The 26143-nt window shown below is 41.8% G+C and overlaps 1 long non-coding RNA gene across 1 annotated transcript in view; it reads right to left on the reverse strand.

The window, feature by feature from the left end:
* The window catches only part of LOC138605383 (uncharacterized), a 43956-nt gene that overhangs the window by 9992 nt on the left and 7821 nt on the right, over window positions 1–26143 (reverse strand). The window contains exon 2 of the long non-coding RNA XR_011309320.1: window positions 9889–9959. This is a non-coding gene — a long non-coding RNA (uncharacterized lncRNA). The remainder of the gene's footprint in view (window positions 1–9888; window positions 9960–26143) is intronic.

A 26143-nucleotide genomic window follows, 5' to 3' on the forward strand; every position in this document is an offset into this window, starting at 1 on the left:
TTAGTCTGTCTTGGATGGATGGGGGCAGGGAAGAAGAACTGAGACAGAGAGGACAGCTGGTTAAATGAGAAAGGTGAGTGTACGGGACAAGGTGGAGGATGGGAATTACTGAGAAGCAGAGAGAAATAAGAGACACTCGTCTTTGTTAAGACGTGTCTGTCTGGGAAGACTTCATCTACTACATCCTTTGGAAACCTAATGAAACCGTCTTAACCAGAAAAAAAAAGCAAACCATTTGAACACTATATCCCCTTCAATGTGGAACACTGGTGCTTTCAAACCAAGGCCCTATTTTTACATATATTTGGGTCTCTGACTAACTGGTGCAAAAAGTTTGGAACTGCTCCAGTGAATTTCTTCAGCTACAGGCTGCTAAGCGGGCTGTAATATCTGCAATGAAAGCAATGTGCAAATGCATCTGATGAATCCTGACCAAAATACACCCGCTTTGTAAATATTGGTAAGATTGTATTTTATAACCATAACCAGAATCGGCCATTACATCACTCTCCCCACAGCCACCAGACTCCATTGACTTTAATCTAATCTTGCAGAACACAGAGTTTTTGGTCTACTGCTGTCACAATCAGTTAGTTTGTTTGTGGTATTGTGTGACTTTTTAGTTTTACAAAGGTTAGTTCAGAGCCAGCACAATCTTTCAGCACGCAGTGGACAAGCAGCTCCTGTGTTCATCAAGGTAAAATTAGTGTTTTTATCACTGGAGTCTGGAGACTGGCATCTCTGCAGGGATTCTTCTTTTGTCCCAAAAGAATACATCTGCAGCCATCACAGCCGGTCCTGCAGCTGCCAGTCGAAGCGACCGAGTGCACCAATTCCAAAACCTTTTCAGTTATCTGGACAAAAATAATAGTAAAAGGTTTAAAAATACCTGAATGAACCTTTAATGCTAGACATACCACGGGCGTGGACAGTGTAAAATCTTATAACAGATGGGAAGCAAATCCAAACAGCTGCTAAGCCCCAAGCCTCAGCAACGAACAAGCAAATAATCAAAACCAAATACGAACACCACAGCAGAGAAGCAAATGGCATATCCTCTCATTTTAATACATTTGAATAGCAAAAAGCAGAGTGTGTTGCACGCCAGGCACAGCTGAGAATGCCTAATTAGGGGTGAATCTAAAAACATTTCATACAGAAGTGTTTTTTGTTGTTTTTGCTCTCTTGTTTCTTCTCTGGGGGTTTTGGACACATTTGCATGCACAGATCTGGGGAGTGGATCACTTCAATTACAGTAAAAGTTCTTTGTAGCTGGGGATGTTTTGGTTAAAAGCTCTTCCACTCCAAACCTCCTTGTTCCAGCTTTTTCCCTTCAACGTCAGCAGAGTGTGGAAGGGATGACCCACTTTTTTTTCACCTTTTCACGGCTTCCCCCACTTTCGATAGCACAGGATTCCAACATCAAAAGCAATACACTGCCCTGCAAAAAGCACTCAACCCTGCTTGGGTCTAATGTCCTTAAGGTCTGGGGCATCTTCAAGGAGGAGGGCATTAGAATTAAATATGGAACTAAATGGAAAAGAGCTTCAGGCCGCTGAAAAGCCCCAGTGACTGAAAGTCATGGGAATGGTCAAGCAGTGATTGAGATTCTGCGCCGTGCTCAGCTTGTCCGGGAAGCCCAAGATGAATGTAGGTGACTTTAAATTTAAAAGAAGAGGACACAATCAGCGAAATGAGTGTCTTCATCCCTCCGTCTTGTTCGTGGAAGTCATGTGAAGTTCAGGCATAGATCATGCTGCTCCTGAGACGAAAATACAATCAACAAAAAAGAAGACAAAAGGACGACTAAATGACATGATTTGATTATATCGTCCTGCTTGCTGCGAGCGTTTCCAGCTGCCTCGCTCCGGGAAAGTCACCTTGTCTCACTGGGGGAGATACGCAAGGGATGGCGCTTTGCATTACATCACTGGTTTATTTAATACGTTCATGTATTGTCAAACAGCGAGAAGAGAAACACGGAAAAAGACCTTAAAAAATGCTCAAATTGTTGTGCTTAGCTCGGTTATAAAGAAGAGAACCCCGGAGCCTGATGCTGCTCTTAGAAAAGGCAGCATCTTTGTCATTAGAACATTTATTCCCATGGAACAAATGGCCTGCCAGTGATTTACAGCCCTCTGGGGATGGATTTATGATTAGCAGCCACTTTCTGAGATGACCACATCCTTCTGGGATACACACAACAAGAGGACACCGAGTGATAATGGATGCACTACTGACGGACTTACTTAAGTACTCACTTAAGTACTGATTACAAACATCATTACATCCCATGAGGTTGACTCTGGAGGGAAATAGTGCAGTTTATTGTTTCTGCTTTCATCTACTCAAAGGCAAAGCAGAATATTTTGTCTATTTATTAATCCTCCCATGCATTGTACTGGAGCAATCATCACTTACATCAAAGAAGTGTCCTCTGTAACCTCCAACAAAGCAAAGGGTCAACATTTGTTTCTGATCTGAATAAAACTTTATCATTAATAAAGTTCAGCATCATCACTGGGGTCATCCACATTTTTACTTTTGAAAGTATCCAACTGAAAAATAGTTCCCTAAAAACAAAGAGATGTACACAGCCTTCTCTGTCCTGGTGGAGGATAAGACACCAGAAATGGGGGAGAACAGACCAGTGCAATAACCTCTCTCTCGCACAGGTAGACTGGGTGGCTTACCTGCCTGTCTACATCATAGACTGTATAAAAAAGATGGGCGACAGCTCCCTAAAAGTGAAGCCAAAAAAAAAAATCAGATCGCCCCCTGCTGACTAGCTACAGTATATGTCATAAAGCCCGCCTCCTCCATGTCAACAGATGGGACATGAGTCAAACTATAAAATCAAATTACACGTTAAATACATTTTTCTCAAACATGGTTTCTGTCATTATAGTTAGTTCTTATCATGCTGATTTATGTCCAAGTGTTCATGTTTCTGACAAATGTATTTTTAATTAGTTATTTAATGCTGTAAAAATGATGATTGACAGCTCTGTTGACCAATACGGCTCCTGCAGCCGAGCTGTTCCTGATTAGCAGAGTGGAAGACGATCGGTGAGAGGAAACATAACTAAAGCAATCACATCATTGAAGTTTCCATATCTGTGAACGTTAACCTCAGACCAACACAAAGAAGCTGTTCTGCTGTTAAACATACCAGTGTGCGGGATCCTTGCTGTTTTTTCGCTATGTAAAGTGTGTGTTTTAGTTTGCGGAAGTGGCTACAGCAGCGTCACCCACCTATCTCTACTGCACAGACTCTGGCTCCAAAATACGTCACCATCGCAAGATGCCAGCGCCTATCACAGGGGCTATTTTGGCATCAATTCTGTACAATGAGAGCAGTCTAAGTTGTATAATATTTATACAACTTAGACAGGCTTGGAGGATGCTCTCCCTGAGACAATCCTGATAATAGCCTCAACTAGGGCAGATTTGACCTACTGCACAGAAAAAATACATCAAATGAAATCAGCCTTGCTGTCTTTTTGGAAACTTGACATATCTGTCATTTTCAAACCATTATCTGCTGTACCGATAATGTGCAGATAATATTGTGCATTCCTACTCGTTAACCATCACCCTGACTTGACAAATAGAAAATGACACAGATGACACTCCATCTTGGAAATATGCAGAGTAATCTTAGACACTAGTGTTCTCTACACTAGTTTATAAACATGAGGAAAAGTTTCCTAATTTTGGCATCCCTTGTCTGGGTCAGCAGTATTTTGCTGTATAGCAGCTTGCTATAGTCGCACCACAAACTTGTCATCTACACAGCAGTGGGTATTTCCACTGTGAGCCTAACAAAAACATTCATTAATCCACATAGGTATTGGGCATGGGTCATGAATTACGAATATTTGAATAGTCTTTAATTTATAAAAAACAAAAAGTTGAAGCCACAGTCATCTCGTTTTAAAAATATATATTTTGCTTTGTTTTTACCAGCGCCTGGTTGTATGTAGTACTACTGCCAGACAGTGGCATGCCCATGTGAAAACTGTTTGCTAACCGCCATTAAATAACAAAAGAAGAAGAAAGCAATAGAGCCAGGTGCTTCTGCACTGATGTGGAATAGTTCTGAGTGAATGTCGAATAGTATTTTTGCTCTAAATGCCCATCCCTAATTGGAATAGGAAAACAAGCAACCTTATCTTGCAAGGCGGGCTCTCACGGATCAGCCCAGCATGCCAATTCACCAAAAAAGCCTGAACCCTACCAGCCAAAACTGTCTTTACAAAAGGAGAAAACTGACTTAGTGGAAATGTTAGAGCGACTCTCGCACTGGTATGAGACAGGACTTGTCGTCATCACTGTCGTCATTAGCAGGTCTCACCTTGCTTTGAGTCTCACTCATTTGCCGGCAGCACCAGTTAACATCAGTCTGAGAGGATTTTTCCACTTTGTTGAGTCTGTTTCATGTGGAGCATTGGACACACCTCATGGAGCAGCCAATAGCTGTCTCATTCCAAACCCTCTTTGGAGTCTGTGTAGACAAAACAGTACAAACCTCTTTTACCCAAGAACTACAAATAACAAAGAAACACCCGCACAAACCAAGCGCTGTACCCAACAGAAGGAACAGGAAGTGATAAACAAAACTTCCAATCCAACTGCAAAGTATTTCAGAGGCTCAGGCTCAGCAGTCCTCAGATGAAGCCCATGACTTGAGTTAATCTGGTGACGCAGTATGGGCTCATTTAAGCAGGTTTATTTGGTATCATTCCAGATTCTTTATCAAGCCCCCTAATGTTAGTTAAGATGTCTGATACCCTTAAAAGCACACTAATCTGCAGTCCCCTATCTACCCCTCCCAGCTGAAGTCTGCACGGGGCGAGCCAGAGCAAAGATTCTGAGCAAGGTTCAGAGAGACCTGCAGCAGCAGATGTGATCTAACACATGGTCATGGTGCAGGCTGAAGAGCCTTTTGTTCTCAGCACAGCATACCACACATCAACTACATTTACATTTGGCAGCAGCTGTTAAATCATGTCTTTGTTCTAATCAAAATAGCATGTACGGAACTGGTGTGTAGAGCTTTTTCAATCAGGCCTCAAATCATTTGGTGAAATGAGATGGTACATGTGAAATGAGATCATTGTTGAGTAAAATGGATTACTGACGGGGGTGGGGATTTAGGTGGGGGGGTTACCGGAAAGCCAGCTTTAGATACCTACAGGGTGGTTCAGATTTATACTACCACGTCACATTGCTGAGGTTGAAACACTACATGGATCAATCTTATGGCATCAGGGCTTATCATGCTATTATCATTTTCCACACATGGCACATCTGTGGCCTCTGCAGCTCCAAAACATAGTTACATTTTTAATTTTGGGTCTCATAAATGTAAAGCCCCTTTCCCACTGGTCAAATAACCCACTAACACCCGGCTTTTTTGCTTAGTGGTAAAGGTTACAGTCGGCATTCAGACCCAGGTCAAATGCCTCTGCAGTAGACCCGGGTGATTATCGCCTCGGCTCCGATCGGCATTGATGGAAACACAAAACCTGTGTCGACACGCTTATCTCCGCCCCCTTTCCACCGCGATGCTATGCTCTGTCAGTAGCTTCTGCGACTCCTTGTCATCTCAGTTACAAATTCCTCCCGTCTCCGTCCGAGCAGCGTTTGAACATTGTTTCAAATTTGTCGCCGCCGAGTTTGATATGTAGACTGTATGAGTCATAGAAACAATAAAGACCTAACCACCATAACATCTTCACTGTTTACTAACTCTTTACTAACTCGTTTACCGTTTCCGGTGCTTTTGGAACGTCAAACGGTGACGCAGGAGAAGAGAGACCGAAAGGAGGATACTCCACTGGCAATGGGAAAAGAGACAATTGGCATCTATAAGCGGGTCTTCCGGGGAAATTTCGGTAGGAACGGTATAATAGTAAGAGACTATAAAGTATAACAAATAAGTTAAAAATCAAACATCTAATTGTCTGTTAACTTTCGTGACGCTGTTGGAATTGGCTCGAATATTCATGCCACAAATTATGCAATTATTAAGCAAACCAATCATAAGAATATTGAATGGCAGCAATCCAGCTCTTTGCAGCCAACCTGGGTGTCATCTGCGGCTGATTATTGACGGCTCCGTGTGTTGAGTGAATGGTAAATGGACTGTACTTATATAGCGCTTTTCTAGTCTTGTGGCCACTCAAAGCTGCTTTTTCACTACATGTCACATTCACCCCATTCACACACTGATGCCACTGATGCCACTGAGGGCTAAGTGCCTATCAGATCTATGCACATTTAAGCACTGATGCCTTTAGGAGCAATTTGGGGTTCAGAGTCGTGCCAAGGACACTTCGACACTTCGAGGAAGCAGGGAACCGAACCACCAACCTTTCGATCGAAAGGTGATCGACTCTACCACTGGGCCACAGCCGCCCCATTGAGTGTTGACCATGGTTGTATATTTGCAGCCGTAGGAGTTCAGTGCAGACCCTTGATGATCATTTTTTGCATGCAGCATCTGTGCTACCATTGCATGTGCATGCTAACTGCTAACTGTGATAGCAAAGCCTTTTATAACTCGCCATTCAGTGAATTAAATTAATAATTTTCTCAAAGGCATGGCTTCAGCATGGCTGCATAATATCATGAATGCATTTTTACTATTTCAGGATACATTTCCAGAGGCTTTAAACCAGCCCTGTGCCTCAGTCTGACAGAAACAGGACAGTTACAATAATGGGCCCTGGCCTGCAACCAAACTGAAAATAAAATCAAAATGAATCATGCAAGAATGTAGCCAAACAGAAGATCCAATTTGCGTTTCCTTTTGCTAAATCAGATCAGAGACAATTGGTTTCAGGGATTCTGTGTGCCGTCTTGTTTTGAACTTTTCTTTAACACATCTTTCACTTGTACTACTGCATCCTTTAAAACAGAAACACTGTCCAGTATTTCAGAAAGTATTTCAGGATCTGGTTGTGTCCCAGACTGCCAACGGTAAGGAAGCCAACACACCTGAAAATACACCACACATTTCACTCTCCAGCAGTGTTTCCTGTCTACAGTGGCGGATCATTTCCCTGTAATCTAATGCCCGGTCTCTCATCTCCGGTAGCCTCAGCTATGTGCATGTGTAGTGTGTGTGTGTGTGTCTGTGTTTCACGGTTTAATTCTCTGAGAACAGTGAACCAGTAATTTGCTGATGACGACAGCAAAACAAGTGATTACAGATCATATTCCTAAACTAACCTGACTCAACATCACAAGTATGAAATCGTTTGTGCGGACAAGTTTGTGTACTTTTGTGTGTGTAGATGAGTGTTGGGGCTTGTATGTTTTGCATGCAACACAAGGTCAACCAGTGAGCCACCAAGCAAATGAGGTGTGTTTGTTCAGAGAATATGTTTATATGTGAAAATGTGTCCCTGTCCTTTCAGAGAAATTCTGTTAACAAGAGTGCAAGTCCTAGTGAACTGCACATGCATGGATCAATGTATTGGATCAGAACATTACATTATCATCTGATACAAAAGCAAAGCAGGGACAACTGATTCAGACCAGTCAGAAATAAATCGGTTGATTCAGCTGATTCAAATATTTCACTGGATGAGCAGATAAGGAGAAACAGCCACTTGTTTCCTGACTGGACGATCGGGCTGAACGATTATATAATCATAGTTTTGCTCCTATAGTGTGCGGATTACGCCAACCATTACGCCAAAACAGCACACCAAACACTAACAGATTCCATTCTCGAGTCCCGACTCTCAACACTGGAAATCTCGCAAAACTCTCGTGGTCAAGCGAGACTTTAGAGCAAACAAACATGGAGGACGACAGGCAGGAAGAAATGGCGATGATAGTTTTTTGACTTTTTACTGAAAATTCAGGGAGAAAAAAGAACAAACTGTGGATGAAGTGATGGAGACGGCGTGAACACGGGATGTACGCGTTACTTTATGCTTCACGTTTGTTTTGTCACCGTGGCTGTGGTTGTTGTGCTTCCTTCTTCAGTCAGCTTGTTCCCCATTGGCTATTATTTCGTTCTAGGTGACAATCCACAGACTGCATGCTCAGCTGTCATCGGAGTTCCCCCCCACATAACGGATCGTAAATATTAAACATGTTCGATTTGAAGTTGGTGCGGTCACAATGTTCCTCCGAGCAGATCCGGGAAAGTAAAGTCACTCTTAACATCCCTCACAGCACAGGAACATCTGACAAGATAATCTTTAGAACCATTGGAAAAGTCCGGACTTCGCTCGAAGATTGTCGGAAGGGGGGAATCGGGCCCAAAACTGGCAAATTAGTGAGTGATGAAGTTACACCATTGGTCTTTGAAAGTGAAAAGACTTGAAGGTTAGTTATACACTGTAAATCACAACTCTGTAAGCACAGCCCTCTGAGCTTTTGCTGGTGGGTTAGTCCTTGGCTCGCCCCACTTAATTCTTGGGCCACTTTGTTCTCACCTTGTACTTCGGATAGCTGTGATTGGATCATCAGCTACCAAAAAAGCTTTTTGTCGAGCCAATTGAAGGAACCAGTGGGACTCATAGACGGCTGCACTTATACTCATGAGTTTGGTAATTTATATTAGCCACAACCACCTACAGCATAGCACATCGACCATATACATCCCAGCCATAATCAATGATTTTCAAAGCTGCTGGGCATGTTACTTAAGCATGAGTAAATAGCTCATTTGTTTGGAACTACTTTTTTCAGCAGCGGATTAATGCACATTTGATGGTCTGTAAGTATTCTTTGCAGCAGAAGGGGTTTGGGATGGTCCGGCAAGTTCTACATGACTTCACTGAGCCAAACTTATTTTAGTGAACAATAATCCGCGTACACTTTGACACCTCTGTGAACAAGTCTAATCAGCCACTGTTGTTACAGAGTCACACTGCTTACAGCACAGTGTTCTGTTGTATTTCAGTATGCTTCCCAAAAAAAGGCCTAAGCCTCTGTCCTCCTGCTGAAGGACACTTGGATGGTGTCTCAAACCACTAGGTCAATCCACCACCCGGATATAGCCAAACCTGAATGATGGGGTTGGGGTTATGAAGCTGCTGACAGTCAGATGCGACCCAGGGCGTTCTGTCCATTTGGCTGGATTCATGGCCCACAAACAGAGGTTATGAGAAGACATAAAGGGTTGACCTACCAACACTATCCGCCTTATTCAACCACAAACACTTCCTGGCTTCCCCCTCTCTGGCATATCCTCCAACCAGGTCCTCCACACTCTACCCCGGCCTGGGAATAAATAGTCCTGGCTCATATTTCACAATGTAATCAAAACACTGGGCTTTGTGGGAGCGCCCAGAGGATAGGAGCCTGGCAGAGCGGTGGGACAGGGAGGAGGAGGACTTCGACAAGGAGGAGAAACAAGGAAGGGGGATTAGGCTTTAGTTTATGTAACCAAGGTCAGCTGGAGGAAAAACACAATAATCCTTGGCGAAGGCAAAAACAGTAAGAGAACAAGGGAGGAGGGCTGGCCAAGGGAAGGGAAATATGAAAACAAACAGATAAAAGTCACAGCAGGGAGGCCTCCGTTTGCGTGGCCTGAGCTTCTGGTTTGGCGTGGGGAGGAGTAATTGGGAGCAGTCGCTGACACTTTAAATAGCTGCTGACTGTGGTGGGATGCGGTTTGGGGGGGAAGTGGACTTGACACCACAGGAGGAAACTCAGATCCCATGAGCCATTGTGTAATTCAGATGAATTGAGGGGAATAGTTTAAGAGGCTTGAGTGTTCATCCTCTACACAAATCTAGCTATTTTGGTGCAAAATATCAGCAATTTCCAGAAAGCAAAATCCTCTTTGTTATGAAAATGAAGATGAGTGAGGGCTTCAATTTTTCACGCTACGTATAGGGAGACATATAAGTTTCCTACCCAAGGAAGTTCAGTCCTCCTTTCCTGCCATTCCTTATCCTTCCACGGCTCCCATGAGGATTTGTCCGAAACTGCAGGAAGACAAGCAGAGAGCATTTTTACAGCTTTCTTCCATGAAAGCCAAAAAGCATGACATAGAATACAACAAAAACTGAGCAGGACGCATAACGTGGAAACAGATGATGTTAGCAGGAGTCAGTGGCTGTAATATTCTCCTCTACAAAGTGAGCTTAAACCATTTGCAACGCCTGCCATTTCATCTTAATTCATGCTATGCAGGTGAGGGCCCCTTTTCTTCATACAAGGCAGCTATTGTTCAGCATGACAACAAAGACCTTCCAAAACACAGACAGAAAAGAGCAGCCACAAAAGTCACCTTTTAAAAACCGGACAAATGGCTGCCACAGAGAAGAGAGCGTGGCACAACATGAGACACGACCTGTCTGTAGCTTTTGTAACATTTATAAAAAAGTGAGTGGTTAGGAAAAAAAACTGGAAAAATGTGTGATTTCTGCTCTTCTTGCAATGGAAAATTAACTAATGTGTAATAGAAAGTGTAAAAGTCATGGACATGGTTAAATATCACTGCAAAATCGATTTGACATGTCTAATTCCACGCATCTCCTACCCAATCAACTCCATATTTCGAAACAGCCCCTGAAGTATTTACATTCTATTTACAGTCTGCAAAACGCAAACAACAGTATCATAAAATGTGCCCACAACCTAATTCAAAAAGGCAGCATTGGGGTTAACAGAATACAGCTACAGTTTTATTCAGAAAAACATGCGTCCAAATAGTGTCATTGAAATATACTACAATAAACTAACAGAAAACTTAGTGTTTGCTGCTCAGTAGTTGGAAACAGCCTTGGGAAACCATTTAGCAAAATCAAAATGAAAGTGAAAAAAAAAAAGTCTTATTGAACACTTTCCACTGAGTGAAAAGCTGAGTGAATCATGTTTTTGAGCACTTTTGATTCATGAAGGCCACTAACAATATATAACTTACTGTACCAGCTGAAACCTGCAACACTCTTAACCAGTAGGGGTCTAAGTAATGAGAGACTGCAATAAATTAAAGTTAACATTGAGAAGAAGAAAAAAAGTACTTGTAAACTGCTTTAACTTTATTAATAATTTTCCCATCTTCTAATCAAATTATCTTGCACAAGTGTCATGACTGGTAATGTCTGTATTTGTCTGTATTTTCCCCCATTTTTTTGTTTGCAATAACAACAGCAATTGTCTAGTTGAATTTTGGATTCAGGTCAATCTTGTAGGTAGGATAACTAACTTTTTCCACATTTGAACGATAGCTCAAATTACAAACAGAGTTCCATTAAACATCTGTACTGTAAACATCCCAGCTTGAAAAAAAAACCAAGCTCCATGGTCCCTATTCTGGAAAACAGATAAAATGAAATAAAACCTTCTTGGCAGCAGCAGTATTATTCCCTTGCCACAGGAGATCCGAATGACTGTCATTGTCCAGGAATGCCGCCTTAACTTGGACGAAACTTGGTGAAACCTGGAGGTTTTCCAATCCACCCACAAGGCTTTAAAAAATGTGGTTTTAAACGTTTAGCCCTCTGCCAACTGATCCCGCGGTTCCTAACTCAGCCCACTGGCTGGGATGTGTTGGTTCTTGTTTTACGATAGTTGCCTCAGGTGAGAAGCTGGCTCAGATGCAAAACTAACTTGTTCTCATTTATCTTTGACCCAGACAAGAGGGGTGAGGCCAGGAGCTGAGCTGCGTGAAGACGAGTTAGAAGCTTAGAGTGCAAAGAGTTTGGTGGAATTGTAGGTTAAGATTGATGGGCTGATAGGATTGACATGACAGGAACAGGAAGCATTGCTTGTCTTTTCTCTAATGTCTGTTCCCCTCAGTGAGTTTCCTATTGAAGGATTAAAGTCGACTTCAATCACACAATGGTTCATCAGGCTGAGCAAACAGAGGCAAGTTATCAGAAAGCCTGGAGCACCTTTACTTTGGGAACGTTGGTGAACACATTCAGAAGAAGTCCTTCAGCCAGTAGCTGTTTTGCTGCCAAACCAAATGAAAAAAACATATGTTAGAGCATGGTAAAGGGGCGACTTGAATTCAGATGCGTTTATTGGCTTTATTTGATGCCATGAAAAGGGACTGTGCCAATGTCAGCCAGCTCCCTGTTGTTTGGAAATGTACAGTGACTCAACTGGTGACATAGCTTGTTTGCTCGACCTCCAAATCCTATTACAGAGGGACATCAGACCCAGGAGTCCCTTCAAAACACATCCACAGTTACAAATACACATGGACCTTTTGACATTGCCGAGAGGGGACCAACTGAGATCAGGTCAGATTCAAATGTGAAATAAAATATAACTGCCACAGCAGAGCACAGGCAGGGGAGCATTCTTCTCTGTAAACAGGAGAAATGTCCTCCAAAGCAGCTCAAACGGTCACAGACAGGATTCTCGGGAGAAAACAAACTTTTAAAAAAGTATTTCCAGACATTATAAAGGGCTTAAATTAGTGTGAGCTTTCGACCTTGACTTGGCAGTGGTGGTGAACTTTGGTGCACATGATAGCACCATCATGTTCTCTTTTTTTTACTGCTTTCTTAATTTTGTCTGTTCTGAGGAGCTGGAACAAAAAAATTCTCAAACACATCAAAAAACTTGTCTCTTCACGGGAGGAAATGACACAGCACCACCAAAACCAACAGTGCCACCATTCCTGAGGTTGTTAAGCTGTCGGCCTTTAAACTAGCATTGACAGTGTGCCTTGGGCTGCAGCCGCTCTGTAATTAAATACCAGAAATTTCAGCTTTTTCCCTCTCTGTTCCTTGGAAAATATACACAGGGTCTAAATACAACTCCTGCCCTGCCCTCTCAAGCTCACTGGCACAGGACTGAGGCCATCCTGCTTCATTCCTCAACTAACATCTGGTCATTCAACCTCAGAATGAATGAAGGTTATACGAACAATTCCCACCAGATATAAGGCACAAGAGGCGGCTTTGGTGTCAAACTGGAAACTGTGTTGTGGTTAAATAGGTAAATGTGTTACTGAATCCAAAAAGCAGAAACTGGAATTACTCTGTGTGAGCACAAGGATTAATCCTTTAACTTTGTAGTGAACTAATGAGAGACTGGGCGTCTATCGCTAAGCCTTAATGAGATAGAGGATGAACGTTTTCCAGCGACAGCTTGGTCATTAAGTCTAATTGTGTTCTCGCACTGAACATGACAACCACAGCGCGCTGCCTCTTTGGCCGATTCATTCATTTGCAGTATGTTTTCTAATGGCATGCAGAAAGGGATAAACTCGTCACCCTAATCTGACAACAACACATGGAAAGTGTGCCAATTCCCCCAACTCGTACTAGTCCTGATTGATTTTTTAAGTCTGTGGGGGAAACACGCAAGGGGTCATCAGCGAGGCCTCGTCTGCTGGCTTTAATTAACAGCGCTATTCTGTCCATTCTCACTGTCCTGTCTCAAATGGGGCTTGAAATGGTTGATTGTCTCTTATCTATAAAAACACTCCTACTTCAAAATAACACTGAACTTAAGGTATATTGAAGAGAATTTTCTCCGTTGTAAAGACATTAAAGTCACTTTACATTGTTGTCTGTGAAAAAAGATTAAAGCAAAAGTGTATATGCGTTCCCCCTCCTTATTGATAATGTTTGCCGATTACCACCTTGGACTCATTCTTCAGTCATTCGTCAGTTATAAGGACCTTTTACTACGGTATCATTGTGACATTGCTGCAATGAAATACAACATGGTAAGATGGTACACCTACATGATATGTGGAACATCTGAGATACCACTGTTGACATCGTCTCTCCTGAATCCAAAATAATTACAAGTATCAGAAGAGCTGTTCTTTTTTTTCCACCAGGTTTTCAACGAGCAAATTTTTCTCACTCACCTCTAAGTAAGTCAGTAAGTAAAATGTATTTATATAGCGCTTTTCACAGACATGTAAAATGCTTTACGGGGACATCACAAACAGAAACATGAAAGATAAGATGGCCGTATGAGCCACACAAATAAAAGCATGCAAAAATGTTGAAACACCATCCCCTGATGCATTAAACAATGAAATACACAGTAATTGAACAATATGCATGTTGATTAACCTAATGCCTTAAAATGTTTTGTATATTTTCAACTTCTTCCTGAACCATCAAGCTGCTAACCTCGCAGTCGCAACCAAAATTACACCAACTAATCTGAGTGTAGCTGATGGATAGTCTAGCTCGGGCTTCATCTAAATGACCAAACATCTGTTGGCTGCTTTCTCTTAGGGCCTGTGATGCGACTATAATGAGACCCAAGTTTAATAGTAGTGAAAGTATGCTTTAACCTTTTTAAAACCTTTTTTTTTTTATGGTTTTCTGAGCATCTAGCAAAAGCCAGAGCCCGTTCAGGCTGGTAAAGTGACAAAGGTTAATCCTGCATTGGTGGCTGAATTTAAGGGGTCAATGCACAACATCTGACCTGGCTCTACAACATCCTCGCTGCAATGGAACAAAACATTTGTGTTTGGTGAACAGGCGTTATCAGTATTAACCAATAGTTATTGTGGTGACATGTGGTAACATCAGACACACTATGACACATTCAGAGGCTGGAAGATAGAGGAGCAGAGGAGGTGGAAAAAGATAACATGTTGGGGCAGGTCACAGACAGGAAGTGTGAGGAAAGCTGAACATAAAACTGTTTATGGAATTTAATTTAGCGTAATTGTACGTTTCAGCAGAACAACGCCTGCGGATTTGAATGTCAACTGTGAAGACAAAAGATTAACCCACTTATTCACATATTAATAACCTAAAAGGTGGGTTGAACACACCTCTCTTGTATGAAGGGGGCTAAAAAGGAAAGAGTCACTGTTCTACTGTCTGTTGTTTCCCCCTGCTTCCATCCTCTCTGGGTTTTACTCTCCTCCTGTCCCCAGGCGCAGTAACCTGGTGTGTCACGACTGTCAGCCACTTTCACACATGTACAGTTTTCACACAAAGTCAAAGACTACAGGGCTCGGAGTCAACCTGTTTTAGTAGCAGCACACAGCGGGTTTGTGTGGCTCGCAGCCACGAACAATCAATTTGCTGAAGAGGATGTCACGCTTAAAATCATCCAACAGCAGCAAGACAAATCTTTACCTGCAGCATCAAAAGCTTGTGTTGCAAAAATTCTCTTGAAATTCAAGGAAAGTAGAGCAGCAAATGTAGTGTGAACTTGTTCTTTTGCTCTCAGATTACACTCGATAATGAATCGGATATGCAGCGGCAGCAGCTGAAGCCCAGGGGCAATCGATGGGGATACCCCCCCTCCTGCCACTGTGCCAGACCCATGAAGCCGACAGTATTTACTCCAGTTGTTAAACAGGCCAGACCCCTTCAACAAAATCAGGACAAGTCAGTTTGACAGAGTGCCACTGACATTTAGTATACATCATGACTCAGATGCTCAGCTCAAGGTCCAAACTTTTGTAGTTTCCATTTTTCATACAGTTTTACACAGAAAGTAAACATTTGCTGCGCTGCAATCCACCCACATGACGTACGTCTTTATCAGTCTGATTTGGAAACACAAAGCCGGGCCAACGCCTCATTCACTACAGGGCAGGGATGTTTCATTTTCTTTTTAAATATGGGAGGAAAATCCTATCATGAACATCCAGTGTTTCCACTACTTTAAAATCAGCAGTGGCAGCCACATCAATGCTGCCACCAACATTCCCACGGGATTTCCACATTTTGAATTTGACGAAACCGTCAGTCTCAAACACAGAGACACTCCTTTTTCTGTGTAAAAGTGAGGCTCAACACTGTCCACAGTGGGAAAAGTAGAAGACTTACTGTGAGCCAAATCAAAGTTTCAAACTAGAGTAACATGAAGCATTGATGGGAACAGCTTCTAGGCCTAAAGGTAACTGAAAAAATGAATATCCAGTATTAAAATTCATAAAGTAATAGAAATGTCAAGTCTGTAAAGACTGTAAAGTCTGTAATGACAATATACTGAAATCACTTAATCTAAAACATTAAATTAGACCCCAAAAAATAAGGTTTATTCTTTTCTTCTTCAGCCTGAAACATACTCTATATTCTTCAAAATCCCAAACTAACTCTGAATGAATCCTACCACAAAGTATTTTGGTCGTATCTCTGCAAAGCAAGAGTGCTGGAGAAATGTACTCAAGTGTGACAGACCAACTGACAAACAGAAAACACAATGCTTCTAGCAATAGCTACTTCATCTCCTAATGACGATGTGATATGATCAAAATATGCTGAAAGGCTATTAAATAGACCATGAAGTGAGAAGGAGTTTATATGTGACTCCTTCCAACACTCAACTTCCTGCTGCAGCAAATACAAGTATACTCATGCACCATTCATTACAGAATGTTGAAAATAGTGCCCAACACTTGAGTCCTTTTTAAAAATGAAAAAATATATTAGTGAGGCTTTTGTAAAGATTTTAAAATGTTTAGTGCCACAGCCAGGGTAGGGAACTGGAGATTTGTTATCAGTCTAAATAATGGGTCACTCTAGTTGCACTATTGTTAAATGAATTGAAGAAAACCTGCTTCTGAAAGGGGGAATTCTATACTGCTGCGAGCCCCTGTAAAATAAATTAAAGGGTTTGTGGTTTGCCTCGAAAATGTCGTCTTTTTTTAATGTTATTTAATGTTTTTGAGAGGGATAATTGAACTATGTCTATTTAAAACCGAAAATGTCTACAATTGTTTCGGACTCAGCAGCTGGCCATGAAGATGTGTGTGTTTGTTTGGACACTGCCTGATGTTAAGAGACACACAGATATGATTCTAAAATACCATCTAAGTAGCAATTCAAATATCTATCTGCTGTGCTCACATTATAGCTAATTTCAGTATAATTTCAAACAACTTTCTTTTACAGCCCATCTGCTTTTTTGATTAAATAAAACTCATGCTGGACAGGTTTTCCTCTGGAGCTGCTTGTAGTCACTGTAGCTATGAAAATAGTTTCGGTTAATGCATCTTAATTACACTTCTTTAATCCAAAGATTTCTCCATCAGAGTCCATTAAAAGATTTGAAAAACAAGAGTTAGGATATCAGAGACTGTACGATCCTGTAGTAGCACTAATGAGAATGAGATCTAAAGAGGCCATCGCCTTTTGATTGCCTTCGACTGTGCAGGACATGGGGTCACGGGGTCATTAGAGTAATCAGTTTGTGGTCTGTGATCGATAAGCAGCAGACTGAACATGGGGCAGGGGCAGTATGGTCAGATGATGTCATCAGTGCGGTGCAGACTGGGTGAACAGCTGGGCTTTGTTTTATTTAACATCCCAGTGTGGAGAACAGGTCAATCAGGGGATTTATTCATATTTTTAGATTTACATTTTAGATAGCCGAGACCCTTTGGATAAAAGCATCAGCTAAATAAATGTAATGAAATGACGATTGAGAGCTTTCTACATGATTACATCTAATCAGAACCACTGGTTTCCCTCTGCCTCATCACAAGGTAATATGAAAGATGGGAGGATATCTGTGGGCAGTGATTTTAAAACGTTTCAGTGGCATTACAGTCCACAGAGCTCTGCCACGTTCAGTGATTTAGTTTTTGACTAACAGCTTAACACATTTCCCCTCATGCACGGGAGTGAGCGGTGCCAAAACCATCGCCCTGTGTGCCTGGATGGTAGGATTCTGTGTGTGTGTTTTCTCTTCATGTGATTGAGTTGTTGCGCTTGAAGGTCCTGACACCGTGTTCCTGCAGGGTCTCACTGGGACATCTGGGATGAACATACTCACTTCAAAGTCTTAATGCGGTTTGTTGTTAAAAATGTGTGTGATCTGGAAAAGCGTCAGAGAGTTTGGGTACATTTTGTGAATTTGTATTACATCACACTCTTTAATACCCCAAACATTCAGTTGAAAAGTAAAAGTTTAGTGTTTTTGCATGAATCAGCCAGGAATGTTTGAGCTGACAGGTGATAGAAGACAATTCCAGGATTGTTCAGAGGAGCTATAACTTGTGAGAGGGGCAGTTTAACAGCCTTACATACCTTGTCTGGTATGTTCAACTGCATGGATTTTTATGTCAGCTATGCTCCAGTTTCCATTCAGAAACTTCAGGATCACAAGCTAATATCACTAAATACAAATGTCAAGAACCACCAAGATGCATTGTGATGTAATCACTCAGAATCTCTTGGGGAGGTGGTCTGGAGGCATTTGACCACCTAGCGTTTTCAGTGTAAAAGCTAATGCAGCCTGATGTATCCCCGACAGGGTAATAAACAGGCCCCTGTATGATAACTGCAGGACATGGTGATTGCTTTGGTGACTGTGTGCAAGAAATGCTTGAAAAATTGAAGATCAATCTCAAAGAGTTGGAATCATTGGACACATAAAAGTAGAAGTCGTGTTCTGAAAGAGGTCTGAAATGCCTTAAACCTGCATTATTTCAATGGCCAGCAGGGGGCGACAGCACTGGTTGCAAAAAGAAGTCTGTTTGTATGAAAGCAGATGAGAATGACCCCAGGTTGAAGTTGACTTACAACCACATTAAACATTGTCCTAATGATTTTATGGTCCAAGTCGCCAGATTCAAGTCTTTTTTTAAAAAGCAAAATGTGTAATTTCTACTTTATGGTGGATTTATAGTTAAAGGCGGTGGGATGTGCAAACTTAAAGACACTCTCAAGGAGTTAGCCGCTTCATTTTTTGTAAGCCCACATTCTTTAAGGCTAGTTTTTTGTCTTAAGAAAATTAGCCTCGCAAATATTATCACAGTTACCAGGACTTACAGATGCACCTTGCTATCCAAGCCCGGGCTAGCGTTAGCTGATAACTAAGGGTTTGCTAAATCCTCAATCCTCTCAAGCTCCATCCCCTGGTTCAAATGTGGACACTTCTGTCTCCCATAAAAAAGATGGTGAAGGCAAAATGCCAACCTCTGGGGTTAAAAACTGTAGACCACAAACCAATGGGTGACGTCACGTGGCTACGTCTACTTCATAGACATACAGTTTGTAGTTTCAAAAGCCTGTACATGTTTGTTAACTCTTGTGATTTGTTTTGTTTTCTTAGCTAGACAATCATTTAAATTAGCTTTCCAAGCATTATTCCAAGCTAACATAAATTAAAATTAAATAAAAAATAAATTAAAATATTCTACACAGTGACACTTAAAAAGACCTCCCAATCTACCCATGTTAAACCTTTGAGTGAAAAACAAACCTGTACAAAACCAGAATTAGAGTACAAAATGTGGAGATGACTGCAACATAACTTCATTCCCAAAAAAGCTAATGTTAAGGCACGTGATAATTAACAATCAGTCTGAGCTACTCCAGTGGAAACAATGCCTAATGTGTTTCTGTAAAACACAGCAATAACGTCAGAAGAGGAGGGGTAGTTTGTGCTGTAAAACTTTTACGGCTCCCTTCAATGATCATCACTCCTGCTGAGTAACGCATGAGGCAAACCACCAACATTTTACTGCTCTGCTCTTTGTCTACATTAAGGCAAACTAAATGAGGGGAGGCCTTGTTGGACAGATTTTAGGATTATTTTCCCCCCTGTTTATTTCAGCCAATAATAGTAGCAGTTTTTGTTTTATTACAGCAACACAACACCATGTGTTCCGTTTCCACTGCTGGAGTAAGCCTCTAGACACAGTTTTATTACCTCTGCTCATTTGTGTAACAATTAACACTACACTGCAGCCAAATGTCAGCAATAACCAAAGGATATGTGGAAAAAATGATAGCAAATCACATTAAAATAGTTATTATTTTGGCATTCATCTCTGCCAACTCTTGTTTAAACATTGTAAATATTAAAAGGGAAAATTCTGCTGCCTTTCCATATTCACGAAAGTATATTATGCAACGATATCTCTTTACACCCTTTCTCTACATCTAATGGCCTATCAATACAACCTACTTATGTCGCTATCAAAGTGGCCTCCAGTCAAACCATAGCTGTGTCAGATGACACAAAAACATTGTGGTCTTTCATGACACATTAAGTTGAGTAGTTCTTTTCCTGCACTGTCTTTGATTTCCAAAGATAAAGTCTTTTTAACAGTTTCAGCAATTTCCTGATTTTCCTACCCTCGTACATGGAAAGAGTGATACAAAAGACATAAAGTCACTTTAATATTCTTGATTTATGGCTTTCCTTAAAATGTAAAAAGCTGCTTGGGGGTGACTAGTATACATGGCTGGATTAACACCTACTGCACACTATGGTTAATGAGCCTTTACATGTAATTTCCATGTCAAACAGGATCAGTCTACACTAGTGCTATCAGATCACCCTCCACGCTGAGGCTACATCCACACTAGCACATTTCCAATGCAAAACTAAAAGCATCTCTTAACAGATGGTGTTTTTGCAAGAATAAATCTTCGGTCATACCAACGAACCTTAAACTCCATATCACATGGCTGTTCACATACAGGCACTGGTTCTCGCACCAAAACAGCACATTCTATTTAGGACTGACAACCTCACTGGACATTAGAATCACTTAAAAAATAGCTTAAAGCCCCTGTGAGGAGTTTTTCACTGATTATAAAACAGACTGAAATGAATTCTGATTACTCTATATGACCGTCAGCAACAAGATTGATTATTTATAATTATGTTTGACGCCTGAAGCCGCTGGCAGGGGGTAGGTGTCAGAGGAAGCAGTTATGCACGCTGCCTTTGTTTACATTTTAGAGGGCAAAAATGTAAAGTGAGTGATACATTTGATCAGATATATAGATTTGTTGTTAAAAATCACCACTTAAGCATTAACAGGGCCTTACAACCATTAATCTCTATGCTAATATGACATTAGATTAAACATCCCTGGGGGGTACTCGTAATACAAAAAGCAGCAAACAGCAGATATTAGATTAATTGGTGAGAGAGACCATAAAGAATAAAACAGGATTTAACCTGAAAATAAAAATACAAAAGGACAACTAACCAGTGTGACCCAGACTGATGTTATTCAATGCTAATTGGCTAGCTAGCGCCCACAGAGATAGACACCTGGGGGAAACAAAGTGCATATAGAGGAGGAGTGTACTAAAGCAGACCAGGTGGTAAAGATAAGAACAGAGACGATTGTTCAACTACACTTTTACCATTGTGCTGTAATCTACTCTATAATGATTTGACTTAAAGACTAATTTCCATCACATTTCTGGTCTAAATGCAGCAATGAGAAGAGTTTTTAACAGTTGGGTGTAGACAAACTGGACATGCAACTCGCACGTGTTCCTGCAGATTTTCACTCCTGGACCGACTGTAAATGTCAGTACTGATGTTGGAGTTACATGAACTTGGGAGGAGGGGTGGACAACACACATACACACTCACAAACCCCCCTCAGAGTGCTCCATAACCCTGCAAACAGAGGCCTGGTTCATTTGCAGCCAGATTACGGCTACTGAGGTGGACCGGGTGGAAAAGATTATTCCTAGTAAGCAAGAGAGAAAAAAAGACCTTAAGCTCTCCATTAATAACATGAAGAGAGTTTTATTCATGAAAGCTGTCTGAAGGCTCATTGGTGTTCACACAGAAGCCTAGTATGAAGTAAAGTGTACTCTACATTACAACTTTATCGCAGACACAAGCACAGACACACAGCACATAGGCTGAACAGTGAATGAGTCGCACAGTTTGGTGCAGGTTTTCACCAGGATTACAGTACAAAAAATGAGGAATGCAACCAAAATTTCAGATCGGCTTAAGAAATGTCCAAATCAAAGCCTTGCAAATCCAACCCCGCGAGGCTGACGGTGCAGCCTGTAAACTGTGTGCAGCAGCTCAGCTTACCAGCAAGTGGCAAAGGTTGCCAGGAAACAGTGTGGGCTCACAGGGCGTTCACGTTCACACACAGATGCACAAACACACAGATGCAGTCACATATTCATACAAACATTTCCACACGAGTCTGAGTACCTCTGTGCTGGTAAAAGCTTCAGTACGGGGAACAAGTCCCGCTGAGGGAGCGTAGTGTCAATACAAGGATTACAGAGCCCTGTGACCCCTGACCCCTGTGGGAGCGTGAACCAACAGGAAGTGTCACGGTAAGACGACACATGATGGGCAGGTTGTAAAAATACTGCTCTGCTGGGGCAATATGTCTACTGTCTACGAATAACAAGTGATACCTTGACGATATAACATGAGGTTAATGCTTCCTACAGTAGCCATGTGATAATAAAATAAAGGCATTTTTAAAACACCAAACATTTACTGGTTACGGCTTCAAGGATGTGAAGACTTTCATCCATTTCGAACAGGGCTGTGTAAAGGACAGAACCTGGCAATATGTCTGTACATACACTGGTTATGACTCAATATGATGCAATATATTGCAATACTGAAAGCAAGGAGATAAAATGCAATTTTCTATATCTGATTTAAGGGAACATTTTAAAGCATAAAGAGCCATTTGCATAAAACCTGACTAACAAAATGTTGTGTTCTTATGCAATCACAACTGAAGGATCTGCATTTGTGTCTTTCCCAGTCCTTGTAACATCCAACATCTTAGCACTTCTTTTTGCACAACAGTTCTAAAACTTCTAAAATGTAAACTATTAAAAAATTATCAATAATAGATGGAATATCACAAAACATGCAATAGCAAGGGCATTCATATTTTCTTCATTTCCTATCACTGCATAAAAAACATCATAAAACTCCAGGGCATCAATATTATCTTACACCAGTCATTTCATACCACTGTAAAACCAACTGCAGCTCTGCTGTTCATGCTTTCACTTTAACTGGACCAGGGTAAATTTATGACCTTTGCTTATGAGACCCTTTTAAAGCCCACTGTATCATTTCAAAGGGCACGGTGTCCTTTAAGCCAGGAGCAGTGATGTTCATCTTGCATGCCCAAAGCTAGGTAAGGTCGTTCCAGGCGTCCCAGGAACATTGTTCTGTACTAGTGGAGTTCACCAGCAGCCGGCCAAGGTCCTGAACTTTTTATACGCCTCTCCAACATTCGTCTTTGGCTTTCCATAGCAACCCCCTTTTCCCAGGCCGGAGGGTCCCTCCCCACACAGCGTTTAAAGGGAGTTTAAGGGGGGGTTGAGTCGATTTAGGGGGAGCTGTCTTGAGAAAAAGGGCGTTTCTGGGGAAACTGAGCGGTTCTCTAAGAGCTTTCATGGTTGCCACTTGGCAACAGTTGGCTGTCGGTATTTCAAAATGCTGATTTTCACGCTTGCCTGCGTGCCACGACAAAGCCACACACACTAACATGAAGGAAGAAAAAAAACCCCGGCTAGTGTCACCACAGCAGATGCCTCTCGTATTGTTGCCTCTGGAGTCAAAAGCTAATGCTAGCTGCCTGACGTCATGTAAATGATATTCAATTTCAAGCGTGCTTCAGGGTCCATTCATGTCAAACACAAGTCAGGATGAAATGCCACCTGTCTGACTGTAGCCCTGTGATGCAAAGAACAATGCACATAAGCAGAGGCGATTTCACGCTGATTACTAGTCCATTAATATGCCCATAAATCTCAAAGTTTCTAAATAAAAACGTCCCCACAAACTTTAAAGATAACTCCACTAAGTCTATTTTCAAAGGAGTTCTCTAGATGCCGAAACCTGAACGTTATCTTCCAGATGGTGGACACTCCTCTTCAGCCACACCAACTCACCTGTCCTTCCTCCGAGGAGACAGAAGAGAAGTCTTCGGTAAACACCAGCTGTTTTCAAACTGTCAAACAGGAGGAGGAGACACTCACATCCTTCTCTCACTCTCCTCCCCCCTTTCCTCTTTTTTCGAGGTACGCCCTCACCTCTCTAACCCCCCGCTTTTCCTCACATTCCCCCTCTCTGGTTGGCTGGTCTTTCAGCCTCCTCTTCAACAAAAGAAACAAATGGAGGCAGGGCCACTTTCCCTCTTTAACCCCCCTGCAGTGAAGAGAAGAAGGGGGTAGAAAACCTGCAGACCAACCCCTACCAAAGCTGCAAAGGCCTTGCACAGCAAAAAGTGTCTGCAAGCAAAATTCTTACACAAAACGTATGCAAAAAAAACACATGCAAACAGCATTCCAGCATGTTCTTCTGCCGAGTATGCATACTAGTTTGCCGGTGCATACAGTAAATGCAAACAGCTGTATATTTTGTCTACTGCCGAGTTGTTTACACATTCTGATCAGTTTGGACATGCACAGCCCAAAGTGAATTTCAAAAAGTGCAAGGAGTGTCCATGTACTTTTAAAGCCGTTATACGTAGTTCTAGTTTTAGTCTTTAGGAGTGAGGGTGTTTGTGTGGGGTGGGGCCATGCTGGCAGCTTTTTACGGGTAGCTATTTTTCCAGTGTGGTGCTGTGCCATGCTGTGAAACAGTCCTTTTCCACTGCAGGAAGCTAATAACACGAAGCATAACATGTAGCCATCAGCTCAAACTCTGCTGTCCAGTGTTTGTGGGGCTAAAGCTGAGGTGATATTAAATGTAAGTTCCAGCTTCTTTCAGGCGTTGCTCACATAAAAATTTCCCAAAAATAAAGACCCTAAAGAAAACAGTTCAAGTAGAACAGTTTAAAATAGTCCTGGCCATCATATGTAGTTGGGAGCGGGAGGCATTCAGAGGTGGCTGTAGTCAGCGATTAGAAAACAAAAGATTTGTCAGGGTGTGGCATAAATGGGAATACAAAACACAGATGAAACAAGATAACATACAAAGAACCACAATATGAACAGCTCAACTTCTAACATTGCTGTATGTCTCATAAGCTTGTACTTCAAATAGAGAAGAGAAGAGGGGCAGTGGCTGTATGGAGGTGTGTGTCGTTGCAGAGTTGAAGCAGGAGTGGTGAGATCGTCGAGTGGCTTCACAGAAACAGAATTCATCCAAACTTTCAGTACGTCAAACCAAGAATGAAAAGATCAGATTCAATTTGATTTTTTGCTGTTCACACAGATATGAGTCACACATGAGCAAAAATTAATCAGATTTGGGCCACATCTGCCCGCAGACTGAACGCAGCCTCGGGGGCTGTGTTCTAATTTACATCACATTTTGTAATTTTGGATTCTGATGACAGTTTTCTCTCAATATTAAAACACTGGTGCATTTGAAAAAAATGACTCAATTAAAGGAAACTTTCTTTCTCTGCATATTTGGCTCCAAATTAAAATCCTTTTGAACAATATCCAGCCCCGCACAGCAGTTTCCACATCTCCAGCCATAAAATAATGATAACATAAGCCTTTCATCTAATCTTGTGTCTAAATTTATCTGGGTTTAAAATGAGGGTCCATCCGGATCAGATTCAGTTCAGTCTTAGCTTTAAGACAGAAGAAATAAAGCTCAGATAATGGGTCGATGAATTCATGCCTTTAAGTGAAGGACCTGTTTTTGTGTGTTTAGATATCCTCCACCCTCACCTACCCCAGGTGGAGGTCTCATCTCGAGTGCAGTGACAAAGCCCTTCTCATCTGTGTCACCCTATCTCACCAGCCGGGCCTCTTTCTCTGAGGGCTGTATACAAACGGCTGCTTCAGCTCCACTGATGGGAAGTGATACGGAGCATGGGTATGCATGAATACAGGCACGAGGGAATACTGAGAAAATGAGAGCCGCGGAAAGTGTCAAGTGTTGATGTAGGAGCGGTGAATTGTGGAAAGGAAGGATAGGGGGAAAGTTTTGCACTCGAGTCTGATTGAATCAGAGTCAGAAAGAGACAACGTGTATAGAAAAATATAAAGGAAGAGAATACAGAACAGATCAGGTAAATGCCCTCTGGGAGCAAAGAGTAATGCAGAGAAAGGAACCACTAGTTCTTGTTCTTTTTCCACACTGTCGATTCCCATTTAAAAAATTCTGTTCATGATATTCTTAATGCAACAAACAATACAGACACACAGCTTTCTCAACTAATGTTCGTATATCATAATACCCTTTAACCTCAAGGGATGGATGTAGTCATAACAGACAGGGACATGGACAGTGTCTAGTGTTTTACTACACTGGGTGTGAGCCTGCTTGTACTGTTGTGGTCCCACATGTTTGGCAGTGCGTGAGGTCTGTGCATACAACCATGAATTCTGGGCTGCACACGGACAATTTGCATGGAATCTGACATTTAGATCATGCAGGCTATTGAGGCCACAAGGATTTGGCAACTATGTTGCATTTGCTATGAAGAATAAGCTAATTAGAGCATAGACTGTATAAAAGACCATTGTACTTATATGAGGCCAAGCGCTGCCATCTTGCGCTG

Source organism: Semicossyphus pulcher, unplaced genomic scaffold, assembly GCF_022749685.1.
Source record: "Semicossyphus pulcher isolate SPU_LCO1_2020_fin unplaced genomic scaffold, fSemPul1.0.p SCAF_3, whole genome shotgun sequence".
In the NCBI taxonomy this organism is placed as follows: Eukaryota; Metazoa; Chordata; class Actinopteri; order Labriformes; family Labridae; genus Semicossyphus; species Semicossyphus pulcher.